Genomic DNA, 6,967 nt, shown 5'->3' with positions numbered 1-6,967 from the left:
TCTAAGGAGGGCGCTACAGCGCTACAAGCAGAACCAACACACCTTCAGGATGCATGGCTTAGCGTTGTAGCGCTAGTCACAGACATGCAACACTGCATTTTCCCTTCCTGCGATTTCCCTGAGCCAACCCTTACCAAAACTCTTCCAATCCTCAACCAAACTTAAAAACAAGCTTATTAACACACTCCACTCATCCCAAGCATCCCAAATACTCAAAACCCAAGCACATGCATCCCTAATCTCAAAATTCACCATAGTTGACCCTAAACTCAGAAACTCAGCAGAAACCATAGAAATCTCAGAGCTGAAACCAAAGTTCCTTACCTTTAATTGGAGAGTTGATGCTAGGATACCCTCTACTCTTTCTTGGCTTCCTCCTCCTCCTCCTCCTCCTCAAATACTTGGCTCCAATTCCCTAGAATTCCCCATCAATTTAGCTTAGATACCTTAGTTAGAAATTAAAACCAGAGCTGAAGAAACTTCAAAGTTTTACCTCAAGTGGAAGGTTTGCTCTTGCTAAACCCTTGCCAAATCTTCAAGCCTAACTCAAAAACCTTATGGCTCAACTTGAGCTAGCTCTCCTCTGAACTTTGCTTCAAGAACCCTCAAGAAAATGGTGGAAAAAGCCTAAACCGACCTTGCCTTCCTTCCTTTCTTTCTCTTTCCTTCTTTTTCCTTATTTTCTTTCCTTCTTTTTCCTTCTTTTCAGACTTCTATTTTATTCTACAAACTCCACTGAGCATAAAGCCTCAGTAATACCTATCTCTTAAAAGCCAAATGTCCATAATGCCCTCCCCTTTAATCCTAAGTCTTTTAATCCACTTAGGGGCATTTTGGTCATTTTACCCAATTCCCGCTAATTCCTCGAGTGTCTCTAATATTTTCCGCTTACTTCCCGATACCTGATTAATCACCAATTATACTCCTCGATGTCAGAATATACCCCAATATATTCTCTAAATTCCCATTTATACCCCCAGGTTCGCCTCGAGCCGGGTATAAATCCCCGCCGTGACTTTTTCGCTAATCTGCTCACTAGGACCGTCTCGAATCACAGACCACAGATATATCCACATAATAATGTGATCTCAACAATTATCGCATATATATATAGTTATGCCCTCAACGGGCCAAAATTACAATTATGCTCTTTCTAACCTAATCAGGGCCCACATGCATACTAACACACATAGTCATGCATCTCAAATATTCAAATAGTCATATAACATGCTTTAAATCATTAAATCACATATATTCCAATTTTGCCCTCCCGGCACACTAATCAAGGCCCTTAAGCCTTATTAGTAAATTTGGGTCGTTACACATACACTTCCATATTAGAGACAGCGATGCGTTCTCTAGTATTCGTGAGATCGGTATACAAAGGATCTCTCTTTGCCCTTTGATTCTTTAATGGTTTTGGCTTCTTTCATGGAAGGCGAGTAGAATTTTCTAAGAAGATGAATTCTCTAGTATCCGTGAGATCGGTATATGTCGTGTAGATCAGTTTAAATTTCTCCACAGACTTGTTTTTCTTTGTTCTGTTGTAGTCCCCCTCACCATTTCCCTTTCTCTTATTATTTCCCCCTTGGTTATTATAGGAAACTGTTTGAGCCGTAGCTACTATAACCATTACCGTTCCAACGGGCTGGACAGGGACTTGGCTGGTTCCTGCGACTGAAAATTGTGCCTCTTCTAGATTAACCCACCTTTGAGCTCGGTTCAATAACTCATCCACAATATTAACTCCTTTCCTCTGTAGCTCTTGCCATAGGTCGCCTCCCACAAGGATTCCCGCCCTCATTGCCATGAACTTAGAACTCTCATAGGAGTCTCTAGATCGCGCAGCAACATTGGCAGACCTACTTAGATATGCTTTCAAAGGTTCACCGGGTTGCTGCTTTACATTTGCCAGAGAGTCAGCCTTAATCCGAGCTGCTTGAGAAGCCCTGAATGCTCTCTTCAAATCGGCGAAAAAGCTCTTCCACGAGCTAATTGAATGCCTCTTATACTATTTGAACCACTGCCCAGCTGGCCCAATCAGAGTCGAGGGAAATATTAGGCATCTTAGCTCGGGCCCGATGTTGTGGGCCATCATCACGGTGTTGAACATCCCTAAGTGATCAGATGGATCTCCATCTCCGTCGAACTTTGACAAATGTGGCATTCTGAAACCCTATGGATATGCGGTCGCCGCAATATTCGGGGCGAAAAGGCTCATCCTCTGAATCACACTCATCTTTCTCTTTTTCCGATAGAAGCCTCTTCATTAGATCCTCCATCTGGGCTAGTCTTTCGAGGGTTTGGTACCTGGTTCCTTGGTTATTCTGGGGCTGTTCAACAACTCCCATCCTATCGTATGCATTCGACGGGTTGTTGTCCCTCCAAGTTTGGGCTTGGTTTTGTGAGACATTCCCGTTATCACGTACTTCAGAAGGACCTCCTCCTCGACGAGTGTAACTAAATCCTTCATTTTGGGCTAAATTTCTTCTCTGTGAGTTTAGGCGATCTCGCAGATCAGGTTGTGGATCGAATCGAGGACTCTGAGCCGAACTTAGGTGATTTCTCAGATCACCTTTGGACCTGCCACTTTGATGGCTTTTAGTCCAATAACTTCCATTAGTAAAGCTCATTGCTCGCGGTTGAGGCTAAGGATCTGGATTATTGACACGTGTCCGCGAGACATAAGTAGGGGCAGACAGAGGAGGATTTCTCTTACTGTCCCTGTAACGACCCAAAATTACTAATAAGGCTTAAGGGCCTTGATTAGTGTGCCGGGAGGGCATAACTGGATTATGTGTGATTTAAATGGTTAAATGCATGATTATGTGATAAGCATGCCTATATGATCATTTGGATATATGAGATGCATGATTATGTGTATTAGTATGCATGTAGGCCCTGATTTGATTATAAGGGCATATTCGTAATTTTGACATGCTGAGGGCATAAATGTAATTATTTGTGATTAATTGTTGAGACCACATTATTATGTGGATATATTTGCAGCTTGTGACTCGAGGCGATTCTTGTGAGCGGTTTAGTGGAAAAGTCACGGTGGTGATTTATAGCCGGCTTGGAGGAGCCTGGGGGTATTTATGGGAATTTGGGAAATATATTGGAGATTATTTGACATTGAGGAAAATAATTGATGATTAGTTAAGTGTCGAGAAGTAAGCGGTAATTATTAGGGACACTCAAGGGTTAGTGGGAATTGGAAACAAATGACCAAAATACCCTTAGAATGTTTAAAGGCTTAGGTTTTAATGGGAGGGAAAAATGGTCATTTGATTTAAAAAAAGGGATAAGTGATATTCAGCCTTTATAGACTTAGTGGAATGTTTAGAAAGCAGTAGAAGCTGAAAGAAAAACAGAACACTTGAGCTTACTCTTTCTCCTCCACTCAGTTTGCCATTCTTCCCCATCTCTTGAGGATTTTTGAAGCTTTAACTGAGAGAAAGCTTGGGTTGGAGCTTGGGGCTAGGGTCCCTAATAAAGGTAGAGGATTTAGCAAGAGTTAGTCACTCAATTAAGGTAAAATTTAAAGGTTGTTCTTGAGTTTATGAGTTTTGTTGGAATGGATTTCTAAACTTGAACTTTGGTTGGAAATTAAAGGAATTAAGCTTGAAGGATTGAGGAGCTAAAGGCTGGAAGGATACTAAGGGCAAACTAGGATTGGACTCTCCACTAAAGGTAAGGAATTCTGAGCTTGATCATTTTACTTGCTGTGTTATCTTTGGATTTTTCTGATGAGTTCTTGAATTTTGAGGCCAAGTCTTGTTTTCTTTGTTTGATAGGTGCATGTGGCTAAGTTTTATGTTGTTGGGTTATGTGGGATGAGATGTAGGGGATGGTAGGCTCAATTTGGTGTGTGGTTGAGGTTTAGAGAGGTTTTAGGGAGTTTTGGCTCGAGGAAAATCGAAGGAGAAAACTCAGCGTGCTGAAGGGGCTGTAAGTAGCGCTAGCCTTAGGGCACTACAGTGCTAGGCTTGGGTTTCCTGGGGACTTTTGGCTCTGCTTGTAGTGCTATAGCGCCCACTCTGTGGTGCTGTAGTGCTACCCTGCCTTCAGAAGTGAGGTTTTGGTTATTTTCTTAGGGTTTTTGCCCGGGGGCTCGGGGTTTGGTTCCACCACCCCGTTTGGTGGAATTAGGGCTTCCCGAGGGCTCAGGATTGATCCCGAGGTTAGGTTACATAATTGAAGTTTAGAGATGGTTCTAATTTTTTACTGTGACTAGGTGTACGCTAGGGCTCGGACGGGATCGTGCTTGAAAGTCGATTTCACTAATTAAAGCTATCGTAATTAAAGGTAAGAAACTGCACCCGGTTATGTGGTTATGTAGGGACTAAGAGTTCCCTTTACTTGTATATGATATCAGAGATGGTATTCTGCCATGGGGACATGTGATAAACGGCCTAAGAGTGCCGAAATCAATATTTGTGCACAGGACGCGGCTCGGCCACTGGTAGCTGAGGTTAATAAAATAAATCATTGAGCTTGGCCTAAGAGAGCCAGAGTCAGTGGGTTGAACACTGGGCTCGACCTAAGTGAGTCAAAGACAGTGACTTATATAGAGGGTGCGGCCTAAGGGCGTCGACCCTAGTGATTGTGTGAAATGTTTATTGATGTTAAACTGAATGTTGGCTTGTAAATTGATATCACTGTTTACGTAAGCAATATGAACTATTTGTAACTGATTGATGATTCATAAAATATCTGACTGTTGTTTATCGTTTATACTCTGTTACAGTTTTCTTGCTGGGCCTTGGCTCACGGGTGCTACGTGGTGCATGTAAAGGCAAGGGCAAGGTGGACCAGTCCTGAGTTGGAGAGATTTGAGGCTGAATGTACATAGTCAGCGGATTGGCTGCCACAGCTGAGGAGGGGTACAGGACAGGAGAAGCCTAAATGTCTGTTTTGCCCTTAGAGTGGCCAGTAGTTGTACATATATCCTAGAATTTTGTAAACTGTCCTATAAACTTTATTTCTTTTGAGATCCTATCTATAAAATGTTTATTTAAATGAAATGTGTCTTTTATGACCAAAATCTTTTAATACTAGTTCAATTATGGTTTCAGTAACATGTTTCTAACTAAACGACTTGATTAGCAAGTCTTGCACCTTTATAAACACTCAGTGTAACGGTCTTGGCTACCCAGGGCATTATAGTCCTCATAAGCAAGAATGTCCCGTGCAGAACGAGGCGGTGTCAGATGTCTTATGGGTGATGGGGGATGCCTGACTGGCGAGGCAATTCTTATTCCATTAGGGCAAACTAAAATTAGCCCGCGGTCGCTCCGCCCCACCATTTCTAGTTCTTTGCGTCTGGCGATCCAACCGCGACATAGGATGGTTGGTTGGAATATGTTGTATCAATGAACCTGCTCCGCCCCTCCTCGTGGGTTGCCATGGGTATTCCCAAGCACGTGCGACGGTGGTACCGAACTTGGGGTCACTGTTCTAACCGATCGACTGACTTGCCGATGACCCCTGGGAGGGCCACTAGGTTGAGCATTTTGGCGATCTCGCACTGTGGGCACATAACTTGGGGTGGCAGTTATGACCGACCGACTTGGTTTGGATCGATTATTCCTATGGGACTTATGAGACATACTTTGCCTCTTTCCGACATTAACGTCGGTTGCAAGAGGGGGTAACCGAGCCAAAACCTCATCGATTTTCCTGTTTGCCTTAGCAAGATGGCTTCTTAACTGCATGTTTTCCAGTTCTACCGCAGTTAAGTAGTCTTGGTTTGGATTCAGTGGAATTGACGCCGAACTCCCAGTATCGCCGTGGCCCACCGGTTGCTTTCCCGGTCGTTGCTGAACTTTAGGGCCATGCTCATTTGAAACAGCGTTATGGTGGGCCCCCTGCCCACCAGGCTGTTCCATCTCATTGTCGTGCATCGAGTGAGTGACCACCATGATGAGATTTGATTGAGATTTTGATGAAAGCACTAATCTCAACTCTCAATGAAAGCACCAAACTGTTGACACGATTTTTCGCCAACAGTGAATTAAGAAAATAACAAGGTTGAATTAGTGCTTGATGATAAACCAAAATAAGAAAATAACTCTCAAGAACACCGATATTTTTACATGGTTCAGTGGTTAAAACCCACCTAGTCCACGAGTCTATATTATTACTGCTTTTCTCTCTCAATTTTGATAGAGTTTCGGCATTACAGTATCATTCCCCCTTTTCCTGTCCAATATTTTCAGTATTTATAGAGAAATTCCTTGAACAAGTTTGGGTAACCGCGTGAGTTAATCATGGAGTTACATATTTATTACATTTAATATGAAATATTTCCATTTATACTAGGATATGATCTGATCATGAAATAAATAGTCTCCTAATATTTGGGACATTAAATATCACAGGCTGGCCATAAACGATCGTATAAAATATCCGGGTCTTCGGGGATCTGCGGACACGCCATATCTCCAAATTACCAGGAGTTGGATATACTGTTGAGCTTGTACTATGGAGGCTGTGCCTTATAAATATTATAAGCTTGCACATATCATCATATGCACCCCTAGCTCGGACAACCATCATGAAAACTGTGATATCTACGTGGAGAATACATGGACTCCCAGGCTATTTCTTCCATGCATTTATTTGCCAGTTGTACATGATCTGAGTGAAAGACTCGTGCTGAAATTAGGATACACAGGTTGGGACAAAGTGCTGAGGCATATCACTCTTACATGTTTTTTTTTTCTCACTCTCTGTCCCTCCTGCGTTGCTCTTCAAGTGGTTGTCTAAGGATAAGGTTTTGGCTAGTGATCATCATTTTTTAGAGATTGGGAAGGGAATTCAGGTTCTTGGAGGGGCATTAGTAGCTGTCCAAAGCCACAATCAACCAAGGGTTTCAAAATTAAGAGAAAGAGGTAATATTTCTCACTTTTTCTTCCATGGTGTTCTTGAATGGGAGCTTGAGGATTTAGTGTGATTTTCAAAT

This window comes from Humulus lupulus, chromosome 4 (assembly GCF_963169125.1).
Source record: "Humulus lupulus chromosome 4, drHumLupu1.1, whole genome shotgun sequence".
In the NCBI taxonomy this organism is placed as follows: domain Eukaryota; kingdom Viridiplantae; phylum Streptophyta; class Magnoliopsida; order Rosales; family Cannabaceae; genus Humulus; species Humulus lupulus.
The sequence above is the reverse complement of the archived record's forward strand: the minus strand, read 5'-3'. Positions refer to the sequence as shown.